The following is a 17,894-nucleotide window of genomic DNA, read 5'->3' as shown; positions in this document are numbered from 1 at the left end:
GTCAAATTTCTTTTCTAGTGTAGACCAGCCCTAACACTGTTCTCATGCCAGCTTTTTCCTCCATGTCAAGGGTGAGGAATACCGACAGCAAACAGTGGAGGGATTCAGGGAGCTTGCATGGTTGGTACAGCACCTGTTTGATATTTAAATACTGATCTTTCACCTTCCAGGACTGTTAACCTGGTAACTTGCTGAAGAGGGTTAAAATGAAAGCCAGATAACGAAAACAAAGCCTAAGGCCCAGTCTACATGACAGGTCAACATGAGGCAGCTTATGTCAACCTAATTATGTCAGTGTCTGCACTACAACCTTGTCCAACTGATGTAAGTGACCTCCTACTCCAACATATCTTCACCTCAACCAGGGGTAGGGCTAATGTTGGTGGAGTTGTAAGAGAGACAGTGTCCACACAGACACTGCATCTCTTACATCAGCTGCCAGATCTCCTGGACCTGTGACACTGACAAGAAAGCTGGGCAGCTAAAGCCCAGCTGTCCAATGCTGCCCTGGAAAGCTGGACAATTAGACCTTGCTCCCAGCTTGGAGCCAGAAGTAGAAGCCCAGGCACCTGGATCCCACACCCAGCAGGGAATGGGAAAGTGAGAAGCCCTGATGGCTGTCACCCTCCCACTCCCATTTACTCTGACTCTTGGCAGGGTGTGCGTGGGGAGAAGAGCGGGTGGGCAGTTATGATGGCTGGGCCCCACTCCCTGAAGGCAAGAATCTCCAGGCAACTCCCCAGTCTCGGTATCCCAGTGAGGAATGGGGAGAGCAGCACTGGGCAGCTTCTCTGGTCTCCTGGCAGTGAACAAGGAGGTAAGAAAGCACAAACAGCTTCCTCCAAGGGCGGCTAGGGGATAACCAACAGGAGCCCAGGAGCCTATGGGGCAGCTGGGCTCCTGGCAGGAAGCTGCTGGACGGTCTCTCTGCTCCCCACCACAGTCCCTCTTTGGTTGGTGGAAAATGACGGCCCCCTCAGTTTTGCTTCCCATGGGACGTTACCTATCAGCTCTCTGAGTTTATCAAAATCTGCCCTCCTGAAATCCATTATCTCTAGTTTGCTGTTTTCCCTTCTTCCCTTCCTTAGGATTGTGAACTCTATGATTTCATGATCCCTTTCACCCAAGCTGCCTTCCACTGTCAAGTTCTCTACCATTTCCTCCCTATTTGTTAAAATCAAATCCAGAACAGCTTCCCCCCAGTAGCTTTTACAACCTTTTGGAATATAAAATTGTCTCCAATGCAATCCAAGAACTTACTGGATAGCCCTGCTGTACTAGTTTCCCAACATATACCTAGATAGTTGAAGTCCCCCATCACCACCAAATCTGGGGACCTGCATGACTTTGTTAGTTGTTTAAAAAAAGCCCCATCCACCTGGGTAGGCGGCCTGTAGTAGTCTCCTAGCAGGACATCACCCTTGTTTTTAACCCCTCTTAGTCTAACCCAGACACTCAACACATCCATCTTCTACATCCATCTCCACCTCAGTCCAAGGGTGTACATTTTTAATATATAAGGCAACACTTCCCCCTTTTCTTCCCTGTCTATACTTCCTAAGCAGGCTGTACCCTTCAATACCAACATTCCAATCATGTGTATTATCCCACCAAGTTTCCGTGATGCCAACATCATCATAGGTGTATTTATTTATTAGCGCTTCCAGTTCTTCCTGCTTACTACCCATACTTCTTGCATTTGTATATAGGCATCTAAGATATTGATTTGATCTTGCCTCCCTGTTTTGCCCTGACCCTCTTTTTACTCTGACATTGTTGCCCACGCTGCCTCCCATTTCTGACCCATCTCCCAGGTTTCCATGTTCTCCACTTACCTGTGGGTTTTGCTCCCCTGACCCCGTGAAACCTAGTTTAAAGCCCTCCTCACTAGGTTAGCCAGTCTGTGTCCAAATACGGTCTTTCCCCTCCTTGAAAGGTGAACACCATCTCTGCCTAGCAGTCCTTCCTGGAATAGCATCCTGTGGCCAAGGAAGCCAAAGCCTTCCTGGAGACACCATCTTCAAGCCAGGCATTCACCTCTAGGATGCACCTGTCTCTTCCTGGGCCCCTACCACTGACAGGCAGGATTGAGGAGAATACCACCTGCTCCCCAAACTCCCTCACCCGTGACCCCAGAGCCCTGAAGTCACTCTTGACCTGCTCACCATCACACTTCGCAGTATCATTAGTGCCCACATGGATGAGAAGCATGGGATAGTCGTCAGACGACCAGATAATCCTCAACAACGCCTCCGCAATGTCTCGGATACGGGCCCCTGGCAGGCAGCATACCTCCCCAGATGAAGGGTCAGGGTGACAGAAGGGTGCCTCCATCCCCCTCAGAAGAGAGTCCCCAACCACCACTATTCTACGTTTCCTCCTTGCAGTGGTGGCAGCAGACTTCCCAGCCTTCGGGGTATGAGGTTTCTCCTCTGCTGTATGGGGCGATTCTTTATCTCCTGTATCAAGTACATCGATAATAGCTTAGTACTTGGAGGAGGCTGTAGGAAAGTCACCGCTGCATGAGACCCCAAGATCTTTCCCTGGACAGTACAAGAATGACCACGTGTGCTGCTTTCTTTCTTTCTCAAAATAAAATGCGTGGGCATACCATCATCAATATAATGATCTTTGTCCATTATTTCACAGCAGTTTCAGGCTTATTTCCAGGAAGCAGCTAGCTAAATTAAACTACATATACAGGGAGCACATGGAAGGATCTACTTTTACTGTAGTCATTTAATTTCAAAATATGAAATAAATCCACTTATCCGAGCAAAGGCCAAGTCCAATGGTCCAGCAAGCCCACCTCCAGACTGGCACAAAGAAAAGTATGTTAGCGTCTGTTTTATCTTAGAGTTAGCTTTAAAGAAAAAAAAAATATTTTCATGAGAGCAAAACTTAAATCTGCTTAACCTTCCCCCACGCCACCTTTCGTGTCTGATCCTTCTCTTATTTTTTCAGTTCTCCACCCACTGTAAAAATCTTTCCCCTACTTCCGACTCCTGCATTAAACATAGCAGGCAGAGGTGGAAAACATTTTCTGTAACAGTACAGCTGCTGGTGTGGGTGCGGGGGGATTACTAGAGTAGAGTACACACACATCACATCTTTATTGTACTCAAGTATCCAGAAGTGAAAGCAGCTGCACTTTTACTCAAGTAACTTTTGGGGTACTTTTCCCCCTTCTGACAGTAGGCAAGGCTCTTGTTACTGTGGCTCAAGCCCAGTGCACCCTCTCTACAAAAGATGGTGCTCACTTTACTGCAGTCTTGAGATAGACCACACTGAAGAGGAAACTGCCAGAAACAAAACACGGGTGAGCTTTCAAAAGGAGTGAGGCCTGGTTTCCCCTTTTTTTTTTTTTTTTTTGCAGGCTCACTGGACCAGATCCTTTGCTGACATAAATCCACACAGCTTACTTGCCAGGAAGCAATGCCAGTTCTTGCAGGCTGAGGAGGTGGCAGCCAATACTTGAGCACAAACAAACTACAAGCACAAATCTGAGGATGAGAAAACACAGCTATGCGATGTGTGACCAGAGTCAGGTAGACAGAGGTGCAAATATTCCTAGTTAGCACCCACTGTTGAACTACAGGTTCACGTGTATTTTTGTAAGTGCAAACTGTGAAGGCAAATACCAAGGCAGCCCATCTGAAAATGCACCCCAGAATGTCTCTAGCTGTAAATGACTGGCTAACTGAGAAGATAGGAATGTTCCTCTAAGTTGAACCATTGAACATTTACAGTGTTGCAAAACCTTGTCAAGCAAACACATCAACACTGATTTCAATTAAATCTAACAAGCAAATATAATTCCAACAATATGAAAACAAACTGTCAGGGTAATTGTTCTGGAAGTACTGCAATTACAAATGTCATGGAAATGCATCATGTTTTCTGCTGGCATAAGAAAGGTCCTGTGATAGAGCCAGGGAGCCCCTTATGTGCATTCTAATAATCAGCAGATGTGCCTCAAAATTTTTTTTTTTCTTAAACAGGATACAAAAAACTTTCACCTAATCCTTGGAAGTTACAAACCTCCTAGTAAAAGAGAGACATTTTCAGATCTGCCAACAGGGCTGGGATATTAAAAACAAGCTGTGTTGTAAATAAAACACAGCCTGCAAGACACACCCATATCCTCATCAATTTGAAGCAAGAAGGGACCACTATGACTATCTAGTCCAGTGGTTCTCAAACTTTTCGGCATCGCACACCCCACCTCTTTATCATCATCCAACCCCCTTTTTAACAAAAAATTCATTTCATAATTTAAAATAAACACAAAATCTTGATATAAAAATGTTATTTAAAATTAAAAATAAAGATGAATGGTTTTTCCTGACCCTTTGCAGGTGCCTGGTGCAGCCCCAGCTGACCATCTGCCTAAGTCCCGCGCCAGCAGCCTGCCTACCTGAGATCTGCGCTGCTGGGACCAGCCACCCACTCCAGCTGCCTGAGCTGCCCACTCACGCTCCCTGCTGCCAGGGCCACCTGCCCTCCCACCAGCCTAAGCCACCCGAACCCATTCCTGCTGGGGCCAGCCACCTGAGTCACACGCTGCTGGGGCTAGCCACCCTCCGGCCAGCCACCTGAGCCCTGTGCTGCTGGGGCTAGTTGCCTGCCCACCAGTTGCCCATCCCAGATGCAGGCCAGCCACCCGAGCCGCCCACTGAAGCCCCACACTGCCAGGGCCAGCTGCCCACCCACCAGCCCAAGCCACCCAAACCCCACACTGCTGAGGCCAGCCACCCACCTGCCAGACCAAGTCCCACACTACCAGGGCCAGCCACCTAAGCTCCACACTGCTGGGACCAGCTGCCCACCCACCAGCTGCCCAAGCCCTGCATTGCAGGGGCCAGCCACCAGCCCGAGCTGCCTGAAGCCTGCGATGCCAGAACCAGACGCCCAAGCCCCAAAAGTAACACAACCCAGCCCGCCACTCAAGCCCTTCCCCTCCCACAAAACCAGGCATCACCAGCCCCAGCTTTTACCCGCTCCCCGTCACCTGAGCCGGGCACCTCCAGCCCACCCATCTAACCCCTACTCCTCCTTCTCCCACAACCCACACTCTCTCACCTTTCTAGGAGGCAGCTAGCTCCATATGGGTCTTCACCAGCTGCCTGCTTTTTATAGCAGCTGTGCTGGGTCACCCACGTAAAATGGTAGGGGCTGAGAGCTGGAAGCAAAGGCCAGCTCTTTCTTTGGGTGGGGGAAGTTATTGGGGGGTAGGATTGCCTCGTGTCCCCCCTGAAATTTCTTCAAGACCCCCCCAGGGGGCACACCCTTAATTTGGGATACCATGGTCTACTCTGACCCTGCACATACTACAGGCCACAGAACTTCACCCTATAACTAATATATTGAGCAATATGTTGCCACAAATAATTCTCTCTTCAAGAGGTGCTTGTTTATATTGTCCCAAACTTTCAGAAGGTGTTAGCTACAGCAACTGTATTTCAAACTCTCATTTCAAGATTTTTTAAGATCGCCGAGTGAGACGTCCTAAAGAACACAGGCCATCAAGTCTACCAAGTCTAAATACACTGGAACCCCTGTACTCCAGGGATTCCTGTTCTGGAAGTGCTCATAGCACAGACCTTGGAAGGTGGCTGACACAACACCACTCCCCTCTACCCCCAGCTGTAGGAAGAGCAGCACAGCAATGCACTTCCCCTAAGACTTTCTCCCCGCCTCCATAAGGGCAGGGAGCCCAGAGCCATATGTCCCCTACACACTTGCACCCATTCCCTCATCCCCCTCACACTCAGAACTAAGCATATCCTGTTCCTCAGGGTTTCCAGATTAAAGAGGTTCCAATGTACCTGCTTTAACCATACCCTGTCCATTTCTGTCTTAAGTCTACTGCTTTTTTGAGGCTTTTCGTTCAGAACCAGACTCTGACTAGCACCTGCATCATTGTCCAAGATACACCACCATCCCACCCCCATGAAAGGGCCAGTCATCACAGTGTTGAAGAGACTGCACATTGCGAAAAGGTATTAGTTGTCAGAAAAGGGTCAGAGCCCTGGCCCTGCCCTTCAAAGGGAAACCACGCATTTTCTTCCAGGATAGTGGAGCTACAGCTCTGTGGTAGAGGGGCGAGTTTATGAGTCAATCATGATATACAGCTCTTCTGTACTGCCAATTCTCCCATGAGTGCAGGGGACTGGGCTGGACCACCTGCAGAGGTCCTTTCCATTTTTAGCGTTCTATGATTTTATGATTCTTCCAATCTGCATAACTATGCCAGAACTTAGACTGTAAAGCCTTTGGGACAAGGACTGATCTTTGTTCAGCACCCATGAAGTATCTTGCACATCTATGGCTTTGTATAAATGAACATTAAAGAGCAGTGTTTAAGAGATGTTGTTCTACCATCCCCTCCCAAGGAAAACCACACACACACACACTCTCTCTCTCCCCCCGCCCCACCCCCCGGTGGTCTGCCAACATCCACAAATTTGATCTGCATGAACAGAATAGAAAGTAAGCCTTCATACTTCGTGGAGATCAAGGATTTGAGGAAAATGATCAATATCCATTCATGGGTGCACACCCTCTACCCATGATGTAGGTTTCATTTCTTCTGTGTCTAGATTTTGCTCTCTTTAATATCATCAATGGTTGCTAAGCTAGAGGTCTGATGGAAGGCACATTTAGGGAGAACAGAACCTAATTCTCATCTACGGCCACTTTACACCACCTTACTTTTGAAGCTTAAAGGGATTTGCAAGTGAGATGAGAGGACATTTCACAAGCTCTTCAAGGCCTCTTCACTTTAGTAGAAACAAGAATCAACCCCTGGCCTCCCAGAAGCAATTAGATAAAGAGATTCTGCTTTGAGCGTAAGGGCTAGGAGACACTGGCAATTGTTAGGTTAATTACACAGCACACACTGCTTGTTAGTAATCTTAAAACCACAGTGCTGCTGTAGCTATGTTGGTCCTTGAATATGAGACACGAAGTGAACAAGGCAACCTCTCTTATTGAGCCAGCTAATGTGGGGTGGAAGAGACACTTCTTCAAGCCTCACAGAGGTCTGGCAAATGTAAGTAGAGCGTTCCAGCCTAATGCAGGGTGGGATGGATCGTTAAGAACAGGAATAACGCAACTGTGAGAACAAGAAGCAATAAGCTTAAATTGTAACAAGGGAGGTTTAGTTTGGACATTAGGGGAAACTTCCTGTCAGGTTGATTAAGATCTGGAATAAACTGCCTAGGGAGACTGTGTAACCTACCCTTAAATATATTCACTGATGAAGATTCCACAGATACCTGTCAGAGATAATCTAGATCATGCTTTCCCAAACTGGGGGGTGTGAAGAAATTCCAGGGGGCATGACCTGACCCAACACCCCCCGCATTATGCTGCCCACCCAAAGAAAGAGACAGCCTTTGCTTCTGGCTCTCAGCCCCTGCCATTTTACATGGGTGACTTGGCGCAGCTGCTATAGAAAGCAGGCAGCCAGCGAAGGCCCACATGGAACTAGCTGCCTTCTGCAAAGATGAGCGAGTGTGTATTGGTGGGGGAGAGGAGGAGGATGGGATTAGATGGGAGACGGGCGGGGTTGCCTGGCTCAGGTGAGGGAGATGGGGATTGGGTAAGAGCGGGGCCCTCGTGGTTCACGGCTTTGTAGGATGGGAGAGGCTCGGGTGGATGGCTTGTGGGACTCATAATGCTTGGGCAGCTGGTCCCAGCATCACAGGATTCAGGTGGCTCGGGCTGGTGGCTGAGCCTAGCAGCATGGGGCTCAGGTGGCTTGCCCCAGCTGTGTGGGGCAAGGGCGGCTCTGGCTGGCGGGTGGGTGGCTGGCCCGCCCCAGCAGCATGGGGCTTGTGCTGGCACACAGGTGGCTAGGTCAAGCAACGTGAAGCTTGGGCGGCAGACCCCAGCAGCGTGAGGCTCAGGATGGCAGGTGGACAGCTGGCCCTGGCAGTGTGGGGCTTGGGTGGGCAGCTTGGATAGCTGGCCCACGACTGGTGTGAGTGGCTGGTGGACAGGCAGATAGTCCCAGCAGTGCAGGGCTTGGGCGGCTGGCCAGCAGGCAGGTGGATGGCTGGTGCCGGTGGCACAGGGCCTGGGTGGGCAGCTCTGGTAGCGCAGGTCTCAGGCAGCTGGTGCACTCAGCTATGGTGACCAGCCTGGGGCTCAGGCAGCTGGGGCTGCACCAGACACCTGCAAGGGGCCAAGAGAAGCTATTTGTGCTCATTTTTAATTTTAAACAACATTTTTATATGAAGTGCTTGTGTTTATTTTAAATTACGAATTGAATTTTTTGTTAAAAGCAGGGTTTGAATGATGGTAAAGAGGAGGTGGGAGGCAGGAAGGTTTCCCAAAAGTCAAAAGGGGGCCGTGATGTCGAAAAGTTTGGGAACCACTGGTTTAAGAGATGTGGTTCTACCATCCCCTCCCACGGAAAACCTCTCTCTCGCCCCCACCCCACCCCCCCCATCCCTCCCTAGGTAGCTGTCAACCTCCACAAATTTGATCCTGGTGAAAAGAATAGACAGTAAGCCTTCATACTACGTGGAGCTCAAGGATTTGAGAAAAATGATCAATATCCATTCACAGGTGCATACCTTCTTCACATGTTGTATGTTTTGTTTCTTCCGCGTCAGGTTTTGCTCTCTCTAATTTCATCAATGGTTGCTAAGCTAGAAGTCTGATTGAAGGCACATTTAGGGAGAACAGAACCTAACTCGCATCTATGGCCACTTTACACCACCTTACTTTTGAAGCTCAAAAGGGATCTGCAAGTGAGATGAGAGAACATTTTACAAGCACTTTAAGGCCTCTTCACACATCATCAGAGCAGTACCAAGTGACTTTAGTAGAAACAAGAATCAACCCCTATGGCCTCCCAGAAGCAATTAGATAAAGAGATTCTGCTTTGAGCATGAGGGCTAGGAGACACTGGCAACTGTTAGGTTAATTATAAAGGCACATTCTGCCTCCTAGTGATCTTGAAACTGCAGTGTTGCAGTAGCTATGTTGGTCCTTGAATATGAGACACACAAAGTGAGCAAGGCAACCTCTCTTATTGAGCCAACTACTGGGGGTGAAAGAGACACTTTTTCAAGCTTCACAGAGGTCTGGCAAATGTAAGTAGAGCGTTCCAGCCTAATGCAGTGTGGTGCAGATCATTGAGAATAGGGTTAACACAACTGTCAGAATAAGCAGCAATAGGCTTAAACTGTAACAAGGAAGGTTTAGGTTGGACATTAGGAAAAACTTCCCGTCAGGTTGATTAAGATCTGAAATAAATTGCCTAGGCAGAATGTGGGATCTCTATCACTGGCAATGTTGAAGAGCAGGTTATGCAGATACCTGTCAGGGATCATCTAGATGTTGCTTGGTCCTGTCTTGAGTGCAGGAGATTGGACTCAGTGACCTCTCAAGGTCCCTTCCAGTTCTAGTAGTCTATGATTCAAAACCACTTAAAATTAAGGCATCAGGGTAGATATATTAATAGATAGTTTCAAACTGTATTAGGCTGTAGAAACTGATACCAAACTTGTGTGCTCTTTTTGCTTTGTGACTATCCTTAAGCTAAACTACTTAAGCTAAAATAGGGGAAAATAAAGTTGCAGAGAAAACACTGAGGCTGAAGTCCCCTATGCTTGCCTTTCTGCTCCTAAGATTGGAGGTATGACTGTCACTACTGACTTGGTAAGTCAGTGAACACTCTGCAGTGGGGTAGCAGATCAACCTAATGATTTACAGACACCTTATTTGGGATAGGAGAGAGCCGCCGGCACTTAGGCGATCTATATGAACAAAGACAGGCAACACGAGTTTGAAGAAATATGGCACTTCGTAGAGACAGTTTTTGGTAAAAGATAAAGAGACCGAGCATGGAATGGACAGATTGTCAAGAGACTTTTACATATACTTTAACAAAATATTTATTGATACGTTCAGTTTCATTGCAGTGAGCATTAGACTACGACTAATGAATTACCCTGCTATGTTACATGACAGCTGGAAAAATTAAAAAGCTCTCAAGATGTGATCCTGTCAGATCTCAGAAGCTAAATAGGGTCAAGGCATACAAGTAATTGGATGGGGAATTTCTACTGAAAACCTCACAAAACAAAACAAAAACAGCAGTCATGTAGCATTTTGAAGACAAACAAAATAATGTATTAGGTGATGAGCTTTCATGGGACAAACCCCCTTCTTCAGATCTCCAGCATTTCCAGATCTGAAGAGGTGGGTCTGTCCCACAAAAGCTCATCACCTAATAAATTATTTTGTTGGTCTTTAAACTGCTGCATGACTGATGTTTTGTTTTGTTAGAATACAGACTAACATGGCTACCTCTCTGTTACTGAAAACCTAGGTGTTCCATATAATAGCAATGGGGAGTCAGAGCAGTATGAGCCAATGCCCAAAGCAAAATTTGCTGGTGATGTCACCTTTCCAGGATAAGGCTTAAATCCAAGGTTCTTACCGCTGTGATGTTTAAACATCCAACTGCATTTTTTTGCAACTGTTAAATGGTTGACTTTCTTGTTCTGGAACAACTCCAGACAAGGGTGTCCAGGGTGGAAACATCTCCTATCTTCACATGGAGAGTTCCCTTCACATACACCTTTCTCATGCTCTCACATCAGAAACGAAGGAGGACCTCAGATGTCTCAGTGGCCAAGATTTCAGAGAACCGTTTCCATGTGACCAGAATTCCATATGTGGGCAAGACCAAGGGCAGTAGGTGAGTCCCAGCTGCAACAAGGATGCATTCTTTAGTCCCACCTAACACCTTCAGAGAACTTCACCCATAAAAGGAAACATGACCCAGTCTGTTCTTCATTCTCCACGTCCACCCTTCTTTGGAATGAAACCTCCTTTATAAACCAACCTCAGGGCAGCAGCTTGAGAGCTAAACTTTCTGTAGGTCATTTTTGTGTGTTAATCTCCAGCTAGCCCACATAGTCAAGAATGTGAAATGTAACCTCTATATTGTGAATGACACTATCAGGTAAATATTGTCCAATGCTCATTTCCAAGATGATATGTCTGTTCAGAAGCCACTGAGTCAGGTTTCCCCCTCTCTTTTCCCAGTCCAAGTTATGTTACAGTGATTTTATGACTGTCATAAAAGATAGGCTTTCTATTTCACTACAGTGCAAATGATTTCTGTATCCTGTCTTAAAGAAATAAGCTGGAACCATGACTTCCTTCTTAGTTGCGAAAATACTTTACCTGCCATTTCCTTGGTCTTGACTTGCCATGACAAAAGGTAGAACATCCTCATCTGCAAATTACTAAAAATAATCAGCTGCAAGATATGACCTTGGATGGAGCAATGTTAAATTGGCCAGCAAATTTTTCTGAGGCATCACTGTTATTAACCTGCAATTTTTTCATTTCAGACTGCCACTGATGCTTGGCAGGTTATAATTTTTCATTTTCGCACTTGGTTGAAGCTCACTGAAGTAGAGATTATGGAGATAGTGGTGAAGAATTTTTACAAAGGGATTTTTCCCTTTTTGCTCTACCACATCAGGATACAAATACAAAGCAAATTCTCTTTTCGAGGTGGTATATCAACTAGGTGTAATAGGACTGATGCTTAAAAAAATAATGACTTTGTAGCACTGCAGTGCTAAAAATAGCTGCTATCCTATTCCAAAACTCGTCAGCCATTCAAACTGCTGTAGGTCAGGAGCACATATGCTGGCTTTTTAGGAGAATAAGTGTAATGACACCCCTAAACAGAGCCAATCAGAGTGGGGGTCAGGGGGGCCATTTAGCCTTGGCCTGAAGCTCAAAGAGGACCTCAGACATTTGTTAATTTTTGGGTATTTGTTAAATTTTGAAACTCATCTTTAAGTGCATCCCTCAATAACTAGTGCACTCACAGAATAAGGCTCTTGAAGAGTAACAGAGAGACAGCCGTGCTAGTCTATATACTATCAAAACAAAAAAAGCAGTCAAGTAGCACTTTAAAGACTAACAAAATAATTAGGTGAGCTTTCATGGGACAGACCCACTTCTTCAGACCATAGCCATACCAAAGCAGCCTCAATATTTTATATTCATATTTGACACATTAACACGTGGTTTGAATCAAGACTGGAATTTTCTGGGTCACTATAGGGGCTCGTTTGCATACTTGGCTTAATCTAATTCTTAGCTCCCCCCCCCGCCGACCTTCTGCCCCTCTACTCTCTGATTTGCTTATGTTGATTTTTTTTTTTCTGATTTGTCCAACTTGATTACTGTTTTTGGTTCTCTGTGCCTTAAATATTGAGTCTGTTCTAGTCTGGCTATGGTCTGAAGAAGTGGGTCTGTCCCACGAAAGCTCACCTAATAAATTATATTGTTAGTCTTTAAAGTGCTACTTGCCTGATTTTTTTGTTTTAATAAGGCTCTTGTTATTAACATTCATATTATGTCTCACTTCTTTTTGGCGCCTTATTTTGTTTACCTCTGTCATCACTTTTCATTTTGGCTCAGGGCCTCAAAAGCTGGAAATGTCCTAGGCCTCCTTCTCTGGATGTCTGAGAGGGCCAACTCCTTGAAGAGCTGCCATGGACAGGGACTGGATTTGTGACTGCCAAATCTAAACAGACAAACTTGACTCCTCCAGCTAAGGATTATTGCAATTAGCAGGGAGACTCCTCAACCTCTTTATTCAGTCTCATTACCAGACGGAGACAAAAACCTCACATTATGCTTGTGTAAATTGGACACAAGCTTCTGGTCAAGGCTTTAATTAAGTCAAATTCCTTTCTGTCAGCTCTGTTTCTCTTCACAGTACGAGTCCAAAAACATGATGCAAATGGGTGCTCATATCACTATTGCCCTGAGGGTAGGTCTACACAGTATGGTTATTTCAAAGTAACCACTGTTATTTTGAAATAATGATCCTTGCATCTACATGGTTGAGTTATTTTGTAATTGGTAACCCTCATTTGACAAGGAATAGTGCCTATTTCAAAATATCCTATTCTGCTGCAGTCAATCTTCCAGAGTTTGATTTAGCTCACTTGGGAGGAACATGTTAAGTCTAACTCAGAGGGTGTCCTCATCAGCTTTGGTACGCCAGTTCCTCAAGAAGAAAGTCGAAGGGAGCACTTCCTGCCATTGACCACCAGCAGCGGAGGCGGTGTGGAAGCCTGAATTAAGGTACAATCAACTCCAGCTATGTAATTAACATGGCTGGAGTTGCAGCTCTTACTTAATACAGCCTTCCCCTTTATGGTAGGCCTGACCCAAGACTCATTATGTGAAGTAAATTCTCTTGGTACCTCCTTGATTGGATTTTCTTTTCTGAGCTCTTCTAGCAGTCCTGTACTTTAGCTAATACAGGGAAACCCAAACATGGTAAAGGGCCCATTTATCTCCACACACCCTACCTAGACAAGTCTCTTCCATTCTTTCCAAACTTCCATCTGTCAGGCTCGCAAATGCAATCACCAGCTTCACTCAATACTCCAGTTAGGAACAACACCTCCCCATTTAAAAACCCCCTTTGATCAAAAACAGTGTAACTGCTTTAAAAATACTTTTAAGATAGGGAATTTTAATATTCCTACATAAACACAAATGCAGAAAATATGGCCTCATTCATTCACAGCCCTAAACCAGCAGTATTATTACACCCGCTTTGCATGCAACAGTATCCTGAACTACTCCCTCCTTCACCTATGCATCAAGGAGAACTACATTTATTGAAAAAAATCTTTCACTTTGGCTGTAAGTCAGCCCTGCACATGCTCCCAACACATGAATTTTATAAGTGCATTTAAGCTCTGCATCATAGTCAGAATAAATATTTACAAGCCCTACTCACAGCTCACCCCAGAAGATGATATACTGGTAAAGAAAGGCTACAAATACCTTAAGATCAGTGTAATGGGGACCACAGCTCATCATGACATGTACATCACCCTCCAGGAGCCGTGATACACTGGTCTCTCTTACACAGTTGTTTAAAACCACAGAGTGAAACCCCACAACCAAAGACAGAATCAGCAGTGCTTTCTTTCCTAGAAAAAAAAAAAAAGGTAGGAGAACTCAAGCCCTAAACTCAAACCCTCTCCTCCAGCACCTTAACCCCACATCCATGCAGGGACCCCGCCGCCTCCACAGGCTCCTTAACCATCCCCCCATGGGGGCCCTAACTGCCCCCCCCAAGCAACTTAACCCTCCAGTGGGGCCCAAGCCTCTCCCTGGACAGCTTAAACCACCCCCTAGAGGTGCCCAAACAGCCCTCACAGGCAGCTTAACTGCCCCCACAGCTGTTTAGCCCCCCCCCCCCCCCCAAAACAGGGTCTAAGCCACCCAGCCAGGACCTGAGCTGCCTCCTTCAGCAGCTCAGCCGCTCCCCGGTTTAAACCACTCCACCACTACCCCTGCCCCCAGCTTTAACTCCACTCCCTTCCCTTCCACCCTCCCCAGCTTAAACAGCTCCCCTGCCCCCCCATGTTAAACCCCACTCCCTCCCCACTGACCCCAACCCTACCTCACATAAGCAGCCCAGCCCAGCCCAGCCCAGCAGCTCGTTGCCAGGCTGCCACTGCCTTCTCCATGTGACTCCTCCTGCCTCCACCTGCAGCACAGGGAATCCCTCCCTGGCTTGCCATGCTCCTAATGGAACTCAGTTTAACTGGTTTCCACTGAGTTTCATCAGCACAGCAAGGCAGTGCAGGGAAGGAGCAAGCAAAGGAGGAACCAGCCAGGAGTTGCAGCATAACAAGCTGCAAATGGCTCTTAAAGAGCCATATGCAGCTCAGACAGAGCCACCCAGCCAGCTTTTAAAAACGGTGCCATCAGTGTCTGAACTGCACCCCTTGAGCTGTGGCACCTGCTGCGTTTTAAAAAGGGTGGTGCTAGAACATTGTTCAGTGGCATTCCACCGGGAAAAAAGCCCTGAGAAACAGTACGTTGGAAAATACGGCATCTTAGACAACATGGAATTTTGTCTACATTCTGACAGAGAGAGTGTGTTCGTCTGTATTCTATCAAAACAAAAAAAGCAGTCAAGTAGCACTTTATAAGGCATTTTATTAGTCTTTAAAGTGCTACTTGACTGCTTTTTTGGCTACATTCTATTTATTTATTTTATGGAGAACTGATTTAAAAAGACATCAGTTACTAATCAAATCAGTGCAAGTTTTGCCACAAGTCAGTGGAAATGAGATCAAAGTTAAGTTCTCTTACCCGATTTTGTTTCCTCACTCCTTTTTTGTCTTAGGTTCCACCTACAGTAGGCAAGGTAAGGTAAGTTCACCACAGATATGCAATTCTATCTAACGCAATTGCATAGATTGAATCAACATATCTGCACTTAGCTAACTTGGCTGTTCCTACTGGGGAAGGTAGAGTTTCTTCTGTCAACATCCCTTACTCCTTGCATCTCATGAGGAGTCCAGGGGTTGACTGCAACCCCTGAAAGGTCAATTACATATGTCCATCTTAGATGAGCAAAATCAAACCTTGGAAGATCAACCCTGAGCAGGATGATCGTCCATGGTAGTGTAGACATAGCCTTAGATCACAAGTATTTTAGGATTATGAACTGACCAGAGAAGCAGCCTTCCCAGTTTCCATCAAAAGTTTAGAATGAATTGATATGATCCGTCGGAATATATTGAGTCCATGTCAAATCCACTCACCAGGTTCTTAATTTTAATGGAAAAATCTTGTCAGAACATTTTCACTCATTATTAGCTGAACTTTCAGCTCAATCCTCCCAATGTTTCCAGCAGTGTAGTTAAGCCAATGCATCAGGAAGTATTCTCTGCACCAGGGATAAAGCTATCAAGGGGGATCTTGCTATTTCCTGCTAGAGCATTTCCCCAAATCACAATGTGCTGCCTCTTACTCTGTGCGAGTTCACAAATTAATGATCTTAACATATAGGATTATTGTAACAGAAGCAGATGTGGTTTAAGGTTTCCTGGGGCCCTAGGCCATTGCGGATGGGGCCCCTCTCAACCATTTCCGCCTATGGTCCCTTCCTCCCCTTCCACCTCTTTTGTCCATGCCCCACCTATGGCCCTCCCCTCTCTGACCCTTCCCCCCAACCCAGGGCTCTCCCATTCTGCTCCCCACCCCCACCCCGCCTCATCTCTGCTCCCTTCTACCTTCCTGAACGCAGCAGCAAGACTAGAGATGCTCTGTGCCTCCAATACTGCCCTGTGCCACAGCAGGGAATGAAAGCTCCCCCAGCCCTAAGGCTGCAGCAAGGAATGAGAGCTCCTCCAATCTCAGAGCCATGGTGTGGGGTCTGGATGCTGTGCCTTCCCTCCCACCTCCTGCAGGGGGACCAAGGTCAGGATGAAGGGGCTTCTCCCACCCCAACCACCTGGTACTTCTGTTGGAAATTGGTTAGGGGCACTGGGCACTTCCCCTGTTACCCTGCAACTTCTGCCAGGGACAAGGTCGGAGGTGCACTGGGACTCGCCACTCATCTTCCTCCCGGCACTATTGCTGATGCCAGGGTCAGAGAGTGCTGGGGTTTCCCCCATCCAGGCCCATCTGCCTGGTGCTACTACAAGGGAGCAGAGTCATGGCACGGGGGCTTCCTTTGCCCCTCCTGCCTACATGGCACATGCTGCCAGAAAGCAGGGTCAGGACTTGTCCCGCCCTGCCTGCCCACCCAGCTGTCAGGCTCTGGGCTTCTGCCACGTGGCAGCCGATTTATTCTGCCCCCACCCCACATCTGGACATGGCCTCTGAGCATTGGCCTCACTCACGCAGCAGCTAACCTGCCAACCTTGTTGTAGCAAAACAACAACATACTATACAACATCCACTTAGCTAAAACCCTAAGTACACTTTTGCCATTTTAATTCTGCCATTCTAATACGTGAATATAATTTAAGCAATCTGTGGGGGGGTGGGAATTTTAGCAACTTTTTGATTTAGCATCAGTGATTAGTTTACATAAATGAATCACTACTAATTCCACAATTTGTTAGATATTCCTAAGAGACCAACCGTGTCTAACAGCTTAGTCTTTTCTAGTGCGAGCAGAAGGAAACAAACATCTGTATCTTGGGTTGAGTGACCAACATGAGAAAATTCTGTAAAAATCTAAGGAAGCCATTCTAACATTTCCAACAGCAAACATAGCAGCAGAGAAAAACAAAGCTCTCTTATAGACATTGCTTCCCACACTTATTTTCCTAAAGTGCTGAAACTCTCACAATGGGCTCAAGCCAAACCCCAATGACACCGGTGAACACACAACTATTGACATCAGTAAGCTTTGGATGAAGTCTCTGCCAACCTGATCCATTCATACTAGAAGTTGCACTTGCCAGGAAATCTCTATAACCAAGAATACCTGTCAGTAAAACCACTACAATATGAACAGTTAAACTCTTTTGCGTCTTAAATTCCTTTACCTTTCTCATTAGTTAGTTACCATTTGAACAGTGCTTTGAAGATGCAAGCTAAATTCTCCTCTGAGTTACACAGATTTCAACCTGAAGTAACCTCTTATTTCTACTGACTTGCTCAACATTTCTCCAGCTTAATTAAGAGAAGAACTTGGCCCGTAAAATGCTGTTGTAACCAAGTTTTATGTTTCTTACCTTTCAAAGGCGAGTCTAATATTTCCATTTAAAACTTTCAAACACCTGAATCTTTGCTCATGAGCCACAGATAGGAGTGCTGCAGTGATGTGGTTCCCTGCATTCACCTTGCATACCTCTTTAGGGCAATGCATAAAGCAGAAAACATTTTCCTCAATAATCTCTAGTTCCAAAGTACCCTTTTCCCAAAGCTGTTTCCAGACAATGCAAATACTAAATAGGGAAATAAGAAATAAAACAAGCAAAAAACTTATTTTAAAATATTGTTTTGGACAGAAAACACTTAACAGAAATCATTTTGAACAGAAAAAGCAAGACAGTTTATTTTGACATTTT

General features: G+C 46.1%; 1 protein-coding gene across 1 annotated transcript in view; it reads right to left on the bottom strand.

Moving 5' to 3' along the window:
* The window catches only part of NAALADL2 (N-acetylated alpha-linked acidic dipeptidase like 2), a 962,837-nt gene that overhangs the window by 912,388 nt on the left and 32,555 nt on the right, over positions 1 to 17,894 (bottom strand). The window contains exon 2 of the mRNA XM_075004140.1: positions 13,855 to 14,003. The gene's annotated coding sequence lies outside the window, so the exon portion shown is untranslated. The remainder of the gene's footprint in view (positions 1 to 13,854; positions 14,004 to 17,894) is intronic.

The sequence above is a fragment of the Carettochelys insculpta genome, chromosome 10 (genome assembly GCF_033958435.1).
Source record: "Carettochelys insculpta isolate YL-2023 chromosome 10, ASM3395843v1, whole genome shotgun sequence".
In the NCBI taxonomy this organism is placed as follows: domain Eukaryota; kingdom Metazoa; phylum Chordata; order Testudines; family Carettochelyidae; genus Carettochelys; species Carettochelys insculpta.
Note: the sequence above shows the minus strand (reverse complement) of the source record. Positions and strands in the feature narration are given on the sequence as shown.